The following is a 21,204-nucleotide window of genomic DNA, read 5'->3' as shown; positions in this document are numbered from 1 at the left end:
AATATCAATTCTTATATTTAAATTTCCCAATATTCCCCCAAATATCTTTAATAGGTGACTTTTTTCCTCCAAATCAGGAAGTGTGTTCTACCAATTTTCATGTGGCTGGTCTACACAGAGCTTGAGGATTTCCAGGATGGAGTGCTGGTGAGAGCCCCCTAGGTTTTCTGTACCCAGACAAGCATGTTGGTGAGAAGCTGGTTTTCCCCTGGAGTCCAAGCGTGACGACTCTGCAGCCTCCCCCCACTCACAGACTCTTGCCCTTTTTGGCTGAGGATTGACAGTAACAACATTCTTCTTCCCAAGGCCACATAGCCTTTTCAGTGGCCCCTTCCTACAACTATAGCTCCCTCTCCAGGTTCTGGTAACCATTCAGAGACTAGATAAGACCAGGGATCTCTGCTCTTTGCAGCCCAGGAGCACTACTATAACCCTGTTGAGTTTCCTTAATGCTGCTCACAACTTTGTAAATATCTTTGTTAAACTCTCTGCAATTACACCACTGTAGCATGCCATCCCCTTCCCATTGGGTCCCTGACTGATAAAGGGATGCCAGGGATGGCCCTATAGGGTAACCCTCAGATGAGATTCTAGGATTGGACTGCTCACATATTTGAGATGTATGGCCAGAGATAGCCCCTTGCCAGATAGAGGAAGATAGAAGACAGGTAATCTATAAAATACAGCGGCATTATAGTTGTTCAAATTATCACCATCAGTGGCATTAAAAGAACATAGATCGAAGATACAATGTTGGCAGATCCAGTGGTTTAGCTATGCTGACAGTGGTGATTACCATGGTTTGGGGTGGCTTATCTGATAGCCCCAGAAACCGTATACAACAGAAGGGGGACAAATTGATGGTCCTGAATACTTGGAACATGGATGGAAATGCAGAAAGCCTTGATGGTAGCTTTGAGAGAGTCACAGATCTCCTGTTGGGCAGATATGCCCAAGGACTGTTTATAACAGTGACACATATGCAGAGTCAATTAAGAATTCTTACACTCTCTGCTGGTTGAAAAAGTGGTACCCTGATTCATAGGTTGGGACATTAGAGCAGACACAGATGTGGTGAAGTCACCTCAGGACCTCGGTCCATAGCCCTCATTATCTCCAGGCCCTCAGTAAAAATTATATTCTAGTATAGCCTGGATGGAGGACAAAGCCTAGTACGGGGGCCGAGGGCCTATACATTAAAAGGGTTGTGGGACACCCAGTAGGGACCTGTGCAGCATATACAGGAGAGAGTTGTAAGGCCATTGAATGGGAGAACGTAATGATACAGGCATGCTCACTCAAGACTCAGGACTTCATGTTCTGGCTCATGACGCTGGGAGTGGCAGTCAGCTACACTGGCCAACAGAAGCCTGGATTCAATGGTGGCTGGCCATTAATGAGGACTTTTCTAGCTTTCTGAGAAGGAAACTGAAGATTCAGGAGGTTAGGAATGTTGGAGGGGATCTATTCTGTACAACATGCACAGCCACACCTTAACCACACTCCCCAGGAGGCCAGAGGATACTCTCTTCACAAGACCAGAAGAATTCCATTGTCAAGTGTTCACAGACCTCCTTGAAAAGTTTTTGACTGTTTTCTGTGAGCAGGAAATGACAATGGGGGAGGTTGCATTGAAATTAGACTCCCTGATTTTAATGGGAAAAAATGGGATCCCGGTGTCATAGGGGTCTCAAAGCCATGGTGGACCCAATTAGCATAATGAGCTGTGAAAGAGGAGTGGTAATTGGAATGCGTGGGTCTGTAGGGATCTCTGGCACTCTAATCTACCTAATCATAGGGTCCCTAGGCCTGTGGTAGATGTCCAGATTATTCAGGTGCTGCTTGACATACACAAGCAGGAAAATTCTGGGTCTGGTGGGAAAAATCATGGTGGAGAATCAGTTTACCCAATGTTTGAAGCCAGAGGCCCAGGATCCCTTGACTGGGGTGTGGGAGTAAGGGGAAGTCTCTAAACAAGCACCTGAAATGCGGCCATAAATCTATACTGTGAACCTTCCCCAACCCCTCCCCAGAAAAACCAGAGATGGTTAAATGGAATGGGGAAAGGGAACTATCTAAGAACTTCCAGGGACTGTTAGATTCTGTTTCTGAACTCATGCTAACCAGGGGGGCTCAGATTGGCACTGGGATCCACAAGTCTGAGTGTGAGCTCATGGAGATCAGGTGATAAATAGAATAGTGTTCCAAGAGGGCTGAGGAGCCATGCTCTTGTGACTTTTCCAGCCCCAGAACATATGATAGTAATGGATATGTTACTAACTCACAGAATCTCAAACTGGCTCCCTGACCCATGGAATGAACACCATTATTATCAGTTCCAAGTGGGAACTGTCCCCTTCCAAATAGAACTTGCCTCTCCCCCACTGCCAAGATCATAAACCCAAAGAAATATCATAACCCTAGGGGGAATCGCACAGATTAGTGGAATCATTAAGTACTTAAAACATGCAGGAGTGGTGATTCCTATCACTTTAATATCTAGCCCACGTTTGGCTGGTGCAGAAATCAGATAAATTGTATAGCATGACCCTAGATTATAGAGAATTCAGTCATGTGGTGACACCAATTGCGAATGTAGTTCCAGATGGGTCTTAACCAGAGCAAATGAAAAACACCGTTGACACCCACTATGCAGCTAGAAGCCCAGAAAAGGCTTTTATCCCAATTCCCAGCAGCAAGCTGATTGCCTTCACATGGCAGGGACCACTGTACACTTCCACCGGAAGCCTTATGTCAAGGCTTTATTGACTGCCTTGTTCTCTATTGTACTATGGTCCACAGAACTTGATCATTTTGATATAAAAAAAATCACTGTATTACATTGGTGACATTGTGCTAATTGGACCTGGTGGCAAATATTTTAAGTGCCTTAATAAGAAACATGCATTTTGGGGAATGGGAGACAAACCCCATGCATGTTTATAGCATTCCACATTGTGAAGTTTCTAGGGTCTGAAGGATGTCATGGATGAATGACAAATTGCTACATTTTGCACTTCCTACCATAAAGAGTTACAATGTTTGGAGGACTTGTGGGTTTCCCAGAATAACATACACCACCACTGGGTGTGCTGCTCTGACCCATTTGAGCCGCCAGTTCTGAGGGATGACAGAGCAAGAAATACTCTGGTCATGGAGCAAGCTGCTCTGCGTTTGGAACTATACAAGTAAGCAGACCCAGTCCTAGAGACAATGTTCATACATAGACTAAATAAGATGCTGGTGGTAGCCTCAGGGGAAGTCTGGTAGAGATCTCTACAGTGTGGGTGTACGGCCTCTTTTGCTGACAACTATTCTCCATCGGCAAAGCAGTTCCCTGCTTATCACTAGGCTCTGATAGACACCGAATCCCTGGTCATTCAATACCAAGTGACTATGTGACCAGCACCACCATCATTAGCTGAGCATTATCTACCAATTCAGGCACAAGTAAATCGCAGTGTGGTGATTAATTTATGTGTCAACTTACCTGGACCTTAGTACCCTGATATTCAATCAAACATTATTCTTTGTAAAAAAAAAAAAAAAAAAATTATCTGAGAGAGAATGTGGGAGAGAAAGAGAGCATGAGCAGGGGGGAAGGGTAGAAGGCAGGGAGAAGCAGACTCCCGCTGAGCAGGAAGCCAGATATGGGGCTCAATCCCAGGACTCTGGGATCTTCACCTGAGCTGAAGGCACTTAACTGACTGAACCACCCAAGAGCTCCTCAGTCAAACAGTATTCCTGATGTTTCTGTGAAGGTAAATTGGTGACAAGGAGGAATGGGGAGGGGTGTATGAATAGACTTTACTGAACAGGCCAAGGTTGTGAAAATACTCCTGTTCCATGTGAGTGCCTGCCAGAGGGCATACTGGGGCTAACTCACTGGTACCACGTAGAGTAGCTTACCCCACCCCTTCCTGGAGTCGAAGTGATGAGTCTCAACAGCATGCACTCTACCTCACCAAGGTTAACCTAAGCAGTGCCGCTGCAGAATGCCCTTGCTGCCATCAGCAGAGGTCAGGGCTGAGTTCCCATATGGGATTCTTCCCTGAGCTGAATAGCCAGCTACCTAGTGAGAGGTTGATGACACTGAATCTATCCCACCATGGGCGGGGCCGGGGTGGGGTGGGGGTGGGGCCGTGATTTGTCCTTATATGAATAGTTACATACACTACATTTGTTTTTTGCTTTGCCTGCTCATAACACTCTACCAGCACCTACAAGAATGCCTTATTCACCACTATAGGTCACATTGCTTATGACCAGGAAACCCATTTTTTTAAAAGTGCAAAGCAAGTGCAGTAGAGGGTTTATTCCAATTAAATTGATGTGGTTTTCCCACATACCCTGTCACCCAGAAATATATGGCTTCATATTCCAGTGGAATGGCCCATCAAGGGCTCAGGTATCATGCCTGTTGGAAGATAATAGTCTGCAAAATCGGACGTGGTACATTCCTCAAACCAGCAGCCAATATATAGTGCTCTCTCATAACCAGAATGCACAAGTCTGGGAATCAAGAGTGGACATGGGAGTGGCCTCTCACTATTGTACTCTCTTAAGGGATGTTTGCTTCTGATCCCTGTAACCTTGAGTTCAGTGGAGGTCCTTGTGTGCAAGGGAAGAACCAGAAAACATGGCTGTGGTTCTGTTAAGACAGAAGCTGATATCACCATCTAACCATTTTCAGCTTCTCTTTCTTCTGATTCAACAGTCAGAAAAGACGATCATACTTCTCACCAAAGCATTTGATTTGATTACCAAGGAGAAATTGGGTTGCCTCCACACAATGAGGCCAGGAAGGACAGATGTAGAATCTGGGAACTCATGGGCCACCATTGAGTATTCTGTTACCTGGATTACTGGCCAGTGGAAAACTGAAGCAAACCAAAAAGAGGACCACCAAGGACACAGATCCTGAAGGGAGTCTGATCAGTCAAGGTGCTAGCAAAGAGTTGGGAAAATGTGTAATAGGTGGGAAAAGAAGTCCTAATTATCATCTTGGGTCTCATGACCAGGTGTAGAAGTGGGGATTATAGCAGCTTTTCTGCTAATTACTTGATTGTCTTTCCTCACTTTTACCCCCATGAAGAGCATTATGGCTAACATTTTAGGTTTCAGGTGGAAGTGATGTCATTGGGTATCTAATGGGATTTTGTGCACCTGGTGTTGGGGACATGAAGTCCATCTGGACAAGGTGGATGGTGAAGTGCAAAAGGTGTGAAAAGTTCTCTTTCCTCCATTGCTCTCTTCCAGGAAGCTGGCTTCTGCACACCACACGTATGGGCTCCTTTCCCTTCAGCCTCCACTTGGGTTTGGCCACGGTGGGCTCTGGCAGGAGGCTGAAGGCAGGAGGACAATGAGGTCATAGCACGTTTGCATCAGTTCCTTTCCATCACATCACAGGTTGTCAGAGGCCACATTCCTTTACCAAAGCTTACAGCTGGGACACCTGGGTGGCTCAGCAGTTGGGCATCTGCCTTTGGCTCAGGGCATGATCCTCGAGTCCTGGGATCAAGTCCTGCATTGAGCTCCCTGTGGGGAGCCTGCTTCTCCCTCTGCCTATGTCTCTGCCTCTCTTTCTGTGTCTCTCATGAATAAATAAAATCTTAAAAAAAATATATGGCTCTTTGCATTCTAGGATCTGGTCCCACCCCTCTTCTTCTTCTCTTCAAGCCAAAGAGTGGTAATGGGACCCTGCTCCCAAGATGATTTACTAACTGCTGCTGATTCCCTTAACCCTGCCAATACCCTTGAAACTAATACCTTTATTAAACTCTTCTCTATTATTCCACTTGAATAATCTGAGGCACCTGGGTGGCTCAGTTGGTTGGGCATCCGACCCTTGATTTCAGCTAAGGTTATGATCTCAGGGTGCTGGGGTCCAACCCTGCATCAGACTGGGCTCAGCTGGGAGTCGGCTTGAGAACCTCCCCCTCTCCCTCTGCTCTTTACCACCCCCAACCCCCGCTCACATACTGCAGGCTCTCTCTCTCTCTCTCTCAAATAAATAAATCAATCTTTGAATAACATATCGCAACCCTCTCTGATACAGCCCAGTTTAGCCAGGCTGAATTTAGAATGGATACCTTCTCTCAGACTAGTGCCAATCCTCACCTGTTCTGAGTGGGCCTGACTCATAGCTCTTGACTCTATGATTCACCTGTCGGTATCCTGTGTAAAAGTCTTCAGTGTGACATGTATTCAGATACCTCTCCACCAGACTACTGAATAGATAATCAGGAAGCTGTCCAACAGGACTCCCCTGGTCTCGACTGGCACAAGCAGCTTGCCTGGGGAAGGGTAGCAATGGACTGGATGTTTGTGTCTCCTCAAAATTTGTTGAAATCCCCACCCCCATTGTGACGGTATAAGGAGGTAGGGACTTGGGGGGAGGTAAGTAGGTCATGAATGGAATTATGGCCTTAAAAACAAAAGGACCACAGAGACTCTCTTCTCTCTGCCACCTGAGGATACTATGAGAAGTTAGTCTACAACCTGGAAGAGGTCCTCAGCAGAACTTGGCCATGCCGGCACCCTGATCTCAGACTTCCAGACCCCAAAACTGTGAGAACTGCATTTCTGCTGTTTATAAGCACCCAGCCTACTGGACTTTGTTTTAGCAGCCTGCATGGACTTAGATGTTGGTTCTAGGGCATTAGGCTCTGTCACTGATATGTCTTAGGAAGAATGTCCCAAATGGTGAGGCACCTGGAATGCCGCAGCTGAGTTCCAGGGATGCCAGAGGCGATGATCCCCTCATCCTTCGGGCCAGCTGAGCAGGGCCTGCGCAGCTGGGGCTGCCTCACCTCCTGCTCCTCCTCGAAGAGCAGCCTGGGGAGGGGGGTCTGGCGGATGCTCCTGGTCCTGCAGGCAGCACACCATGGAGACACCCTCCCCTGTGGCTGCCTCCACCCCTAGCCTGGGCCCCGGGAGCCACTCCAAGTCTGCAGCTGCCATTCACGGACAAGGAGTCCACGAGCTGCTGCAGGGCTCTTTGGTCCCATGAGCCCTGGGGCATGGCCCACAGCCCACAGAAGGCCTTGGGGGTAGGGGGTAGAAGCTCCCCCAGGCAAAGCTCGGTCCCCAGCATTGTGTAGATCCAATACCTCTGTTTTGATTTTGGTTGATGCTCCTTTTAGTGGTGCTCAAGCCAGCTGATGAAGCGCTGCTCTAACAACGCATGTTTATTCTGCAAATTAGAATGTCTTTATTCTGAAATTGTTGACGTGAAATAAATGAGCCTGGATTTGAAATTCTATTCACATCATCAAACGTACACACACAAATCAACATTACATATGACACAAAGAAAAGAGCTATTAGATTCCTTAAATATAAATATATATAATTATATAAATGCATGCTTTACATATTTACTCAATATATTTAAATTCATTATATATCTGTTTAAGTATAAATATATACATAAATGGAACTGTTGTAAATATTTGAACGGTGTAAAACTTGGTCTTACGTTTTGTCACCCATTATCCAAAATATCTTCTCATTGACCCCAAGTTGCCATATAAATGTTGTCGTCTCTGTGGTGCCACGTGGTGACAAAGGCTGGGAAACGCTGCTCTCAGGTATCAGCCTGTGTGATTTCCCCACCTCCCATACCTGTCACGCCCACAGCATATTAACACAAACCACAACTAGGGATTAAATGCTGAATTGAACATCTGAATTAAAGGCATCCCTAAACATAGACACAACTTTCCATAATACTTCCCATCATAAACACAGAAATAATTCCCCAGAGGGCTAACGTAGTAACACACACACACACACACACACACACACACACACACACATGCACTATGTCCTCAGAGATTACCCTGAATATAAGAGTACAAACTGACCTGGGGAGGAGAGCATTGATTTTGAGGAATAAAAGAGACAAACATCACTAGTAAATGGGCAAGCAAATTTCTAACTGGGAAATCTGGTACATCACAGGAGTGTCACCTAGCTACAGTCAATGCCAACAGGCCTGAGCTTGCAAAGCCCTGGTTCTCAGGCCCCTAGATCCTTCTAGGCCTACCAATGCAAAGGGGGACTTTAATAAAGGAGAGTGGAGGTGAGTGACAACACGAATGAACCAGACACAAAATAGTGCACACTGTGATTGTGTTTCATAAAGAATAAAAACAAGCTAAATTAATCTATGGTATTAGCAATCAAGACATCAGTTAACGTAGGTGGGGTGAGGGCCAAGGTGGTAAAGGGGCTCAAGGGAGGCTTCAGGGCTGTTGATGATGATATAATGTTGCTTAATCTGAATGTTGATTACATGAGCTGTGTCTGTGAAATTCAGCAAGTTGTAAACTTACAATATGTTGTAGTTTTGTGTGTGTCTATGATACTTCAATAAAAATACGCTAAATGAAATGGCAGAGAGCTTCTACTAACACAAAAATAATTGATAGTTCAGCACAGGTGTAGAGAACAGAAAAAAAAAAAGAAAGAAAGAAAGAAAGAAAATTCAGGGGCCATAGGTGACCACTAGCTGAACATGAAATAACAAGTTAGGGTTGTTGGGGTGCCTGGGTGGCTCAGAGGTCATGATCCTGGGGTCCTGGGATCCTGGGATCAAGTTTTGCATCAGGCTCCCCACAAGTTAGGGTTGTTATTTATTCATTTATTAACTTGAGAGAGAGAAAGAGAGAGAGAGAGCTAGGGAGCACACTCATGCAACTGCGGGGAGGGCCAGAGGGAGAGAGAGAATCTCAAGCAAACTCCCCACTGAGCATGGAGCCCAACTGATGAGTTCATGACCCATGAAATCATAACCTGAGCCAAAAACATGAGTTGGATGTTGACTGAGCCATTCAAGTGCCCCAACAATTTAGGATTGTTGGTAGTGAAGGCACTTCTAACTTGGGCTATAATAAAGGATACTTGTATGACTTACAAAGATTGGGAAAGTACTTCTTCTATGATACAGCGTAGCTACTTGAGCCCTGATCAGAATAATGGGTAATTTTGATTAACGTCCCTTCCAAAGGACTTTGAAACTAAAAAGGATTCAGAGAAGATCAAAAGAGATGGTTCAAGATATGGGAAACACAAAGGTTAAAAGTAGTGCTTTTCTTTTTTTTTGAAGTTGGGTGCTGGCTCTCTTCTCTTGATAATGGTCACACGACTCCCGGGGGTTCCTCTAATGCTTTACTCCTCCGCCTCTTCTTGATTGGCAAGTGGACTTGTGAGAGCCAAATAAGTCAGCCGATGCTACTTCAGTCAGCAGATAGGTCTATGTCATTCTCAAAGAAAAAACGACGTGCGGTCACTAAAAAGCCAGGGTCGGAATAGTTGGGGTTGCTCCGCTTAAGGAAGAGACGCCTCGATTGGCCGTCAAGTAGCTGATTTCTGAGAAGGGAGTCTGTCGTTCTTTACCTCGGACACACTAGGAGCAAATGATCTTAAAATACAGTGAAGATGTCAGCAGAGCAGAAAGACTCATTAAATGAACAAATCACAAGACCGAGGTTCTTTCTAACATCATAATTTTTGTTGTCTCCTGAGTAATGAGTTTGATTTTCTTTCTAACAACAATACCTTACGTGTGTAATGCCTTAGAGTTCTCTAGGGATACTTTCAGCCCATTTGCCTCTACTTAGAGCCCTGCTTCTGAGTGGAGGCTGCCAGAGAGCAATGTGTGGCTGGAAGGAGGCCCGGGGGCAGCCGGTGGGCAGGCAGCTCCCTGGGGGCCTGGGGCTGGGGGCTGCCGGCTGTCGCCAGTCACCATGGTGACCTCACAGTGGCAGCTGCTCTCCCCACCATCTGAAGAGGTCTGAAGGCTTGGGGAGGAAGGTCCTGGCGGTGGGCGGTCCCAGAAGCCCGCAGAAGCCTGGAGAAGTGGAGCCACTTGCTCAGCTGAGCCAATCCCCACTCCCGGGGCTCTGGGCCCAATTCAGGGTCAGCTTCAGAGCAGGCTTTGCCAGAGCAGCCTGAGAAATGTCTCCTGGCACCAAGGGCTCCTTCCTCCAGCATTCGCTGTCCTGGGAAAGTCTGAGGCCTGGGAGAGACCACGGCTGGAGGCCTTTTTTTTTTTTTTTCCAAGTGAAAACAGAGTTCCGTGGCATCTTAGGTTTAGGCCGAGACTTTCTCCAGCTGCCCGTCCAGTGTTCTGTGCATGTCGTAACTGTTGTTGGTGGAGCACCTTCGGGACGCCTCTACGGCCTGCAGCCCGAAGAGGCAGCTGCCCTTGCTCTGACAGCCTGCTGCCCCTCCAGCAGGCTCCTGTCACCAGCAACCCCCTCCCGCCCCCTCCCTGCACAGCCCAGCCCCTAGACACAAACTGCAGGGGTCAGTACCCCCTGCATGGCACCTGCCGCCTGGCACACACAAAGCAGGGCCAGGGCCAGCGCCCGAGGGAGCCAACAGCTGGCAGGCCCTCTCTCAGCCTGACGCCTGCCCTGCGGAGCCTCCGGGAGGAGGGGAGGCGGGGGCTGGAGGGGGGTCTTGACGGGGAGTCTCTCCAGCAAGACATCTGCTCCCCTGGCGGAGAGATCTGAAGGGCGGATGCGGGGGATCCGAGGGGGCGGGTGTCAAGCCCCCGCCCCCGCCCCCGCCCCGCCGCAGCTGTGCCCAGCCCAGCCCCGCTCTCCGCGGCCACAGTCTGTCCCTTTCAGGCCCGGCTCCCGCCCCTCCCCCGCTCAGCTGGCGTCTCGGGAACTAGAAGCTTCACCCCGCGGAGGGCGGCGGAGACACAAAGCCGTCTGCTGGCCGCCAGCCCGGCCGCCCGGGGCCCCGCCCGCCCCCAGCAGCGCAGCCCCCAGGCCGCCGCCCCCGTCAGACGGCGAGGGCCGCGGGGCTGCGGGACCGGGCGCCGGCCCCCAGGGACGGAAGGACAGATGAGCAGGGGACTTGTCACTAAATCACCAGCCTGGAGCCTCCCCGGCGGCTCCTGAAGCAGCGCCCCCGCCCCCGTCGGCGATGCCGGGTCCCTCGGCCAAAGCGCGCGGACGGCAGGGGGCGCGGGGGCGCGGGGCGCGGGGCGGGGACGGCAGGGGGCGCGGACGGCAGGGGCGCGGGCGCGGGGGCGGGGACGGCAGGGGGCGCGGGGAGGTCGCGGGGCGGGGCGGGGGGGACGGCAGGGGGCGCGGACGGCAGGTGGCGCGGGGCGCGGGGGGCCGGGGACGGCAGGGGGGCGCCTGACGGCAGGGGGGCGCGGGGCTCGGACGGCAGGGGGCGCGGGGCGCGGACGGCAGGGGGCGCGGGGCGCGGGGGGTGGGGACGGCAGGGGGCGCGGACGGACGGGTGCGCGGGCGCGGGGGGTGGGGGACGGCAGGGGAGCGGACGTCAGGGGGCGCGGGGCGCGGGGGCTGGGACGGCCAGCGCGGGCGCGAGGCGGGGGACGGCAGGGGGCGCGGGGCGCGGGGCGGGCTTTGAGGCAAAAGCTACACCACCGACCCGCCAAGCCCCGCGGCCTGCTCGCAAGCAACGAGAGAGCCTGCCCGCGCCCCTCGATTAGCGTAAGGACTTAACAGCCAAGGAGCCCGCAGTCCTGTGCTCGCCTTGCCCGAGAGCAGCCGGCCGAGGGGCCGCGGGGCCCGACGTTCACGCGGGGTGAAGCGGCCTCCCTGAGCGCAGCGGGACGCCGGAGGAGCAGCAGGAGGGGGACCTCCAGGCCCAGTGGCCCGGGCGACCTCATCCCCCGCGGCTAGTGCCACCGTATCTACCAGAAAGTACTGTCGGAGGGACTAAGCCAGCCAAGGATGCTCCTTTTTGGAAGTCCCCAAGTCAGAATACAACAGCAGAGTGACAAGACGGTCACACTCAAGCCCCCACACGGGCCACCCTCTGGTGCTTTGTCATCGTGGCCCACCTGCTTCTGGTTTCTGGTTTTTGCAGATTAGGCGTTAACTTTCCTTCCCACCCTCCTGGTGACTCAGAGATGCTTCAGGAAACAAGCAGTTGAGCTTGTCTTGGAGGTGACCACAGGCCAGGGAGCCCTGTGACTCTTCAGCCCCATGTCATTTCCCCCCACTGGTCATCGGCTGCCTGCAGCATAGTGGCCACTGAGTACCCGACTCTGGGGCAGGCTGAGGGCTGGCAGGCAGCCTGGGAATTCTGGGGCTCCCACAGAGCTTTCCACCAGCATGGCTCAGGCTCCAGGGAACAGAAAATGCAGACTAGAACATGCACTGTTCATCACAAGAGCCAGCGTGTGCATGCGGGGGTGAGACCAGTCACACACAGGGCCGAGATAACCAGCACTCCCAGCCCAACAACTGTAGCTCCCAGTTCCCTCCCCATCCCCTGTCAGCTGCCCCATTCCTCCTGCCCTTACCTGGGACCTCAATGAGCACATCTCCATCACCCTATTCACTGCACTGTCAGGGCACCATCCATTTGTTTAACTGTTTCCCTCTCTAGTTCCCTGAAGTAACAGCAGAGGCTGCGTCTCATTTGTGGCCTGGGAGAGCAAGCACTTCAGTGTCTGTAGAATGAATCAGCTCCTCCAGAGGGTTCTCTAATTCCCAGCCCAGCCATCCACCCCCTGGTCTCCTTGGCCCCTCAGCCTTCTCATTATCCACATCAAAGCAAATGGAACTGGGATTTTTAATGAATTAGGCAAGTCTCATGCTCTTAATAGGCCCAAAAGTGAAAAAATACTTAACCATATACACAGAATTGGCTTTATTCTCCCAGGAATCCCATCAGAGAATAGAAGAGGTAATCAAACAAAAACAAAAGCCAAAAAAAGAAAGAAGGGAGGGAGGGAAGAAAGAAGGATGAGGGAGGGAGGAGGAGGAGGGAGAGAGGCATGGAGTCTCTCCTGGTGCCCTCCCTTGCCAGCTCTCAGCCTTGCTCAGACATTGCACCCAAGTCCCTGGAAGCCATAGTGCACAGAGCAGGCACCTGTGGAAAGAATACAGTTCTGGGTGAATGAGAGGCTGGGTGCCAATCATGACATCCTGGGATGCACCATTTAACTTCTCTGAACTCAGGTTTTCCTGCAAAATAGTGATAAACTTGCCCTGCCAACCTCATAGGAGGTTGTGAGGAATAAATGAGATCGGAACCATGAGAGGGAGAGCCCAGCACTCCCTTCCAAGAAACATGTGGAGGAGGTGAGCCCTCAGGAGCCGGTGCATAGGAAGGGCAGGTGGGCCCTGGGACAAGCCTGGAAACAAGAAGACACTCCCCTTGCTCCCCCTCTTCTCCATGCTGCCTCTGTGTGTTCTTGCTATGGGATCAATGGTGTCCCCCCCAAATCCCTATGTTGACCTAACCCCAGGTACCTCAGCATGTGCTGCTATCATAGGATCCTTAAAGAGGTAATCAAGTTAAAATGTGGTCTACGGGGTGGGCCCTAATCCAATATGACCCATGTCCTTATAAGAGGAGGAGATTGGGGCATAGACCCATACGAAGGGAAGACCATGCTGTGGAAGAAGGCAGACATCTAGAAGCCAAGGGAGAGGCCTCAGAGGAAACCAAGCCTACAGACACCAGAGCTCAGACTTCCCTCCTCCAGAACCGTGAGGAAATAGATTTGTGTAAAGCCACTCAGCATGTAGAACTTCGCGACAGCAGCCCTGGTGAACTCACACAGCCCCTTCCTGCCTGCCTTTCCACTCATCCTCTTGCCCTACTGGGTGATGTCCCACAAAGAGCTGCTCCCCATTCGGCCTAGCAAAGCACCAGAGAAGCAAGGGCACAGCCCCTGGTCACCATGCTCTCAAATCTGTGGGGTGGGCTGTCAACTGGCGGACTTTTTCAGACAGGATGTCCCCTTCTGTCATCACGCTGTGAAGACATTTAGGAGAACCTGTGTCCTGTCCATCTCACACTGTATACTACAGGACCATTTGCTCCAGGATGTCCCAAATGCACATCCTTATATGGCTATCAGCATCCCCTGGGGAAACTGAAAAAAAAATATAGATTGCTGAGCTGGCCCAGAAAGATTCTAAATCAGTAAGCCTGAGGTGGGGTCTGAGAATCTGCTTTTAGGTGAATGTGAGGCACAACCAGTTTCACAAATCATGGACCCGGCTGCCAACACGTGAGGGATGTCCCTGTGTTTCCTTGGCCAGATTGAGGTTGGGTCCTACATGTGAGTGACAATGGCAGTTAGGGTAGCAGCAGAGCTCCTCAAAGTTCACAGTATGAACAAGCAGGTGCCCACCGACTCTGGAGAAGCCCTCTGAGGAGGCCCTTTGTGAAGGCTAATGGGCCCCTGTCTCCTATTTCCTCTTCAGTGGAAACCAATTAAAACCGATGTTTGCAGCTGTGGTCTATATACACAATAGAATATTCCTCAGCCACCAGAAAGGTTGGATACCTACCATTTGCTTTGACGTGGATGGAACTAACGGGTATTATGCTTAGTGAAATAAGTCAGTCAGAGGAAGACAATTCACTCATACGTGGACTATAAGAAATAGTGAAAAGGACTAGAAGGGAAAGGAGGGAAACTAAGCGGGAAAAATTAGAGAGTGAGACATACCATGAGAGACTCCTAACTGGGAAACAAATAAAGGGTTGCAGAAGTGGAGGGGGTGGAGGGATGGGGTAACTGGGTGACGGGCAATGAGGAGGGCACTTGATGGGATGAGCACTGGCTGTTATACTGTATGTTGGCAAGTTGAATTTAAATAAATATTAAATAGGGGATCCCTGGGTGGCCCAGCGGTTTAGCGCCTGCCTTTGGCCCAGGGCGAGATCCTGGGGTCCCGGGATTGAGTCCGGTGTCAGGCTCCCAGCATGGAGCCTGCTTCTCCCTCCTCCTGTGTCTCTGCCTCTCTCTCTCTCTCTCTCTCTCTCTATGTCTATCATAAGTAATCTTTAAAAAATAAAATATAATAAATACATAAATATTAAATAAACAAATTAATAAATAACTGATCGTTGCTCAGGGTCACACATCACAAATACTGGAGCTGGAAGGCACCATAAGGAGTCATGGAGCTCAAGCCACTCCATTTTCCTACAGACACTGCCTTCTGGAGGTGGAGTAGCCTGCCCAGACCATAAAACTGGAGCTGGAGCCCAGCACCAGCTCCCAGATTCCTTGTTGGGTCCTTGCTTTCTCAAGTGCAGTTGGACACTATCCTAGCTTCTGAATGTAACTCTGACAGAAGAGAAAAGGCTCTTATAGGATTCCTTGAGCACCTGAATTCCAGGCACTTCCTGTGCATGATGTCATTACTTCTCCCAGTGGCCCGCTCTCATTTTACTAGAGAGACCTTCTCAACATCACACACGATAAACCCTAGAGTGAGGATTCATCCCAGGCCTGTGTAACTCCAAGTCCCAGAGAGCCCAGAATCTGGGGACAAGAAGCCTGAACTTTTTCTTTAAATACATTTGACATATAAGATCGCCTAAGTTTAGGGATACCTGGATGGCTCAGCAGTTGAGCATCTGCCTGCAGCTCAGAATGTGATCCCGCAGCCTGGGATCGAGTCCCTCATTGGGCTCCCTGCATGGAGCCTGCTTCATCCTCTGCCTATATCTCTGCCTCTCTCTCTGTGTTTCTCATGAATAAATAAAATCTTTTAAAAAATTGCATAAGTTTAAGGTGTACAGCCTGTCACTTTGATACATTTTATATATTGTAATAGGATTGCCAATGTAGTGATATTATGTTACATAATTATCGTACACTATTATTGTCTATGTTCATTATACTGTGCACTATCTTTCTATGGCTTATTTACTAGGCACTACAAGTAGGTACCTGAAATACCATCACTCTTTACCACTCCCCTATCCCCAGGTAACCATTTGACTCAGGTTGTTTTTTGTTTTTGTTTTTTTTTTTTTTAAGATTTTATTTATTTATTCATGAGAGACACACAGAGAGAGACAAGCAGAGACATAGGGAGAGAGAGAAGCAGGCTCCCTGCAGGGAGCCCAATATGGGACCTGATCCCAGACCCCAGGATCATGTTCTGAGCTGAAAGCAGATGCTCAACCACTGAGCCACCCAGGCATCCCTGACTCTCTTTTATACAGGCTTCATTCTTTTAGATTCAAAACATTGGTGATATCATATAATACTCATCTTTCTCTGACTTACCTCATTTGGCATAATGTGCTACAGACTCATCCTTGTTGTCTCAAATGGCAGGATAGCCTCCTTTCTCATAGCTGAACATTAATCTACTATGTATATATACTAAGTCTTTTTGATCCATGCATTCATTGATGAGCATTTGGCTTGTTTCCATATATTAAGCTTGTGTTTCTTAAACTGCTGCCAAGAGCTAGAAGAACACTGGGACTCTCCTGCTGGGCCCCCAGGTCTTACCTGGCAGGTCTCAGATGTCACCCTTGATGAGGTGGACAAAGCAGCCCCACCAGAGGAGAAGACACTTCCTGCCCTGATGCCAATGGCATCTGGTTTCCAAGAGACTCCTTGGCTCTCTCTTGGCCTCCCTTTCCTTAAGACAAGGCCACTTCATCCCAGCTCTAACCGTGGAAGTTACATTTCACACACCGATGTATCTGACATATCTCATCCTGTCCCTAGATCTACAGGAGGGCTTCCCATGGGACTCTCCAAGTTGATACCAGGTGCTAGGGCTCAGTCACAATGCCCCAGTACATAATGGAGAAGAGGGGGTGGGTGACACAGAGAGGGCTTCCCCACATCCACCGCCTCTCATGACATCTGTTTTTAGCTCATAGGTCTTTGCCCGCCTCATCCTTCCACATGGCTTCCTTCAGGTCTCCTTCAATGACCCTCCTTACTTCCCACCCTTCCCCCGTGCCCTCCTGTCCTATCAGAAGGTTCTAGATCCTTTCCATGACAAGGGATAAACTGTAGGATTTGTTCATTCATCTGTCTGTTCAGCAAACATTTCTTAGTTCATCACATGTGCCAGCTACTGTTCCAGGCACAGGGACACAGCAGTGAATGAAAGAAACCAAACAATGCAAACAAAAACCCCTGCCCTCATGGAGCTTCCACACTGGCTGGGGAGACAGAAGGTGAATAAAAAAATAAGAGAGTGTAAAGTAAGCAAGCAGTAAGGAGAAAGAGAAGACAAAAGGAAGATATGAAATATGAGGGGGTGGTTTATATTTCAGATGAGGCCAGGGAAACCTTATGTTACTTTTTAGTGAAAAACACAGACAGGTGAGGAAACAACCATGCAGATACCTGGGGTGGGGGTGAGGGAGTGGGGGAAAGTATTCTAGTTAGAGAGAAGAGCAAGTGCCCAGGCTTGAAGACCAAGCAGAGGCAGCCACAAGATGGTGGTAGAAGAGGAGTTCAGTCAGGTGAGGAGGGGGCAGGAAACAGTTCACATAGAGGAAATCTTGGGGGGTTGGTAGAGGAATGACCCAATCCGAGTTCTAATGGATGTCTGTGACTGCCTTGTTGAACACAGTTTCAAGAAGGGGAAGGATGGGAGCAGGGGCCCCCCTCACCCCCCCGCTGGGCTTCCACAGTCCTGGGGAGGTTTCATGGGGGCTTGACTACAGCAGAGAGGTGATAAAAAGTGGTTGAAAATATAGTTTGAGGATCGTATCACTGTTGACTATCAATTGCCTGGAACCTGAGCAAATGGAAGGAGGAGACTTGCTTCACTGCCTTCCTGACCCCACGTCCCACCACCGCACAGGCTTCTAAGGACAGAAGCCCTCACATCCCCATGTCCTGTGCCCTCCTGACAGATCCCAACAGTCCACAACTTTTCTGACTCCTCCAGTTCCCAAAGCCTGCCTGTTGTGTCCCAAGTAGGTCAAATTCAACTCTGACACCTCCTAGCAGAATGACCTGGGGCTACTTATTTTACCTCTTTGGCTCCCTCTGTCTCTGCAAAACCCTAATAAGGATTCTACACCCCCCACCCCGCCCCAGGATTGTTGGAGGACTAATCAAGGAACTATAAACACAGTGCATCGTGGCTAATCACTCGTCCTGTGATGGGCCTACTCAACCGCATGTGCACCTGGGGTATGTGGCCCTCGGAGGCTCAGCGAGCGAGGCCCCACTGGAGGCCACCTCCCCCACCTCCATGCCATCCTCCAGCCGCCAGGGGCTGTCTCTGCAGTACTTTTGCCTGGGACCTTTGGGGCCTTTCCCCGCCAGACTCCACAGACTCCTCCTGAGAGGCTGCAAGGGGCAAAGGGTCTCCCCGGCCTAGGCCCCCACAGCCCCGTGCCCGTAGGGACTGCCAAGAGCTGCTGGGCTGTGGGCTCAGAATCCCCAGTTTGGGGACGCCAAGGTGGCTCAGTGGTTGAGTGTCTGCCTTCAGCTTGGGGCCTGATTCCAGGGTCCAGGGATGGAGTCCCACATTGGGCACGAGGAGCCTGCTTCTCCCTCTGCCTATGTCTCTGCCTCTCTCTATGTCTCTCAGGAATAAATAAGTAAAATCTTAAAAAATAATAATAATAATCCCCAGTTTGAGTTTTAAGTCGGAGCTACCACTTGGGAGCTGTGTGGCATCCAGTAGGTTACTTAACCTCTCAGCCTCCAGTTCCTCTTCCATTCACAGTGATCAAAGCTCACAGGGTGGAGCAGTCGGGGGATAAAATGAAACTGCATACAAAGCACTTGACTCCAGGCCTGTCACTGGAAAATGCTCAAATGATGGATAGCTTCATTAGAATGAGTATAATGTAGGCCAGCAGGGCCTACCACCCATACTCTATAAACAAAATTAGGTTGAGAACGAAAAAACCTATCCTCTTTATATATTTTTTAAAGATTTTATTTATTTATTCATGAGACACACAGAGGGAGGCAGAGACACAGGCAGAGGGAGAAGTACACTCCACGTAGGGAGCCCGATGTGGGACTGGATCCCTGGACTCCAGGATCATGCCCTGGGCCGAAGGCAGGCACTCAACCTCTGAGCCCCCCAGGCGTCCCCCTATCCTCTTTATTGCCAAGAAAAATGTTGACAAGTTTGTGTCCTCTGACTTCAGCTCAGAGCTCCGGGCTTCTCATGCACATTTTAGGTAGCTAGTGGGAAAACAGACAAACTCTCAAGGACATCATTTTAAACTCCCCACATTTGGGGGGGGGGCACTGTGACAAAATGTGCCCAGATGCATCCAGGGGAGCAGACCTCCGGCCTCCCTGCTGACCACCGACCTGCCTCCCACCAGCCTCCCTGAGCTTCCCTTCACCACAGGCCGCGTGGCGCTTCCGGAAGCAGGTGAAGACGCAGGTGAAGACGGGTGACTGTTCCCCCTTATCCTGGCAGGGTATTCACAAATCTGTGAGCCAAGGGGCTGTCTCAGGGCTGTCTGGGTGGGTGCCAGAGGATGGGTGAAACAATAGAGAACAAGCGCCGGGGCCATTTTCTTTTCTGAAAAGATCTTCATTTCCACGCTAATTACAATTTCTGGCCTGCCTCAGTTTCAGATGTAGCCTTATTTGCCGAGTTGTCTGGCAAATGGCTCCTGGCGTGCTTCCTCCACCTCCTTTTTCTTGGCCAGACATGGCCAGTCATAAATTGACAGGGAAAAACACAGCTCTTCAAATTATTTTAGTGTCTAGGGTTATTATGGAGCTCAGGACAAATCCCAAACAGGTCTCAGCTGCTACGGATACTGACCTCAACTTTCCTAGCTCACCTTCATCCCTCTTTGCTGACTGCAAATGGGTTCCTTCTTCCTCAAACCTTACCACGCTGCTCCACAAACCTAGGACCACATGAAGGCTAGAACCAGACCCTGTGGGAACCAGAGGCCTCTTACCAAGGGCTGGACTAACCCTCCCATCTGAAATGCCTTATTCTAGTACCTAATGAGGCAAAAGCAGCGGATGCCTGAGCTGTGGGGCTGCCCGATATGAATGGAGATGGGGGGATTTGCAGGTGGAGTTAGAGGGATGAAAGGAAGGTATTCTGGGCAGGGCGAAGCATGGCAGTAGAAAGAGCATCCACAGTGAGGGTGGTTTCATGAGACCTGTAGCTCCAGGCTTCAGACTGCAGAGGCCAGAGTTTGTCTTTAGTACATTAGGTCCAAACCAGGAGTCGTGTTAGGTTTTCAAGCACAGAAATAAGGATGAAAACACATTTTTTTCACGGGTGGGAATGGGAGTTAGGTTCAGTGTACTGAAAGGCTCAGCCTCCTTATCTGAAGGCAAGGGACTCCATGGGTGTGCATCCCCGGCCTTCCAGCCCCTTCATCCTCGAACCTCCTCTAACCTCCTATGACTTTTAAGATTGCAAATTGATGTATTTCAAATGGATCCATGTTGCATATGGTGCAATTCATCAGGTGGTCTGTGTCTTGTAGCTAAAGGGGGGAGGAGGGGAGAAATTACCTAAAATGATGAGGGAAACAAGCTTGGAATGCAAGGGATGCAGACTGACTCATTTCATGTCAGTGCTTTCTCTTAAGACTGAAGACAGGTCCCAAGTGAGAAGAAGTGCGTTCACTTAAGAAGACTGACCTCTACATTCTAATAAAAGGGTTCGTTTTTATCTTCAGCTTCTTACTCTTTCTGTTGGGAGAAAGTCACACTTAGGGCTGCCGCGTTCTGTCAAGAGAACAAGCATCCTGCGGGCTATAAAGGATCTTGGGAAATGGGCAGTACCTTGACCTTTAGAGATGAGCGCATCCTGATTGGCAGCTGTGTTGCCCTCTCCCCAGGGTCAGCAGGGTCATAATTGCAGAAGAAACAGAAAGGCAGGTGATCAAACAAGCCCGCCGAAGCCCCAGGCCCTGGGGGGGAGGGGGGGGGCGCCAGGGAGGCGGGTGCTTGGGGCTAGGTTCCCGCGGGTCAGGCGGCCCGCCGATCGGGGTGCACCGGGCCCCGCCAGAGGGTGCTGTGGGGGCAGAGGGGGCAGGGCCGGGAGGGCAGGGCGCGGGCCTGGACGTGGCGCTGGAGGGGCCCGGGCCGTCCCCGGCCGTGCGCGCTCGTGCCCCCCCTGCTGGCGGGCAGGACCGTGGGGCTCCGGGGCGTCTCGGGGGAAGCCGCCCCAGCACCTCGACCTGGGGCCGACTGCTGGGGGAGGGGGCGCCTGTCCGCGGCCGCCCGCCTGGGCCGTGACCACCCGGGCACCCGGTGCGGGCGCGCACAGCGGGGCTCGAGCGGCCAGGCCTCGGGAGCAGCTCTCCACCGCCCGCCAAGGCAGCTTCTCTCCGGGCAGCATCCACCCAGGCCTGTCGGGAAACCCTGCGCGTCCTACTAATACGCTCGGACACATTCGAGGCCATAAAAGCCACACCGAAGTCCCGGAGGGGGACCGGGTGTCTTTCAGTCTCCAGCACGGCGGC

The 21,204-nt window shown here is 50.6% G+C and overlaps 1 long non-coding RNA gene across 2 annotated transcripts; it reads right to left on the bottom strand.

The window, feature by feature from the left end:
- Window positions 1–18,723: 18,723 nt before the first annotated feature.
- On the bottom strand, window positions 18,724–20,750 carry LOC111091364. 2 transcript variants are annotated; one of them, XR_005355207.1, is made up of 3 exons: window positions 20,522–20,750; window positions 20,130–20,428; window positions 18,724–19,907 (listed from the first exon to the last, which is right to left on the bottom strand). It is a non-coding gene; the product is annotated as an uncharacterized LOC111091364 (long non-coding RNA). The 2 variants fall into 2 exon arrangements; XR_005355206.1 differs by having other exon boundaries at window positions 18,724–18,937; window positions 19,070–20,428; window positions 20,522–20,745.
- Window positions 20,751–21,204: the final 454 nt, after the last annotated feature.

Source organism: Canis lupus, chromosome 2 (genome assembly GCF_011100685.1).
Source record: "Canis lupus familiaris isolate Mischka breed German Shepherd chromosome 2, alternate assembly UU_Cfam_GSD_1.0, whole genome shotgun sequence".
In the NCBI taxonomy this organism is placed as follows: domain Eukaryota; kingdom Metazoa; phylum Chordata; class Mammalia; order Carnivora; family Canidae; genus Canis; species Canis lupus.
The sequence above is the reverse complement of the archived record's forward strand: the minus strand, read 5'-3'. Positions and strand labels throughout refer to the sequence as shown.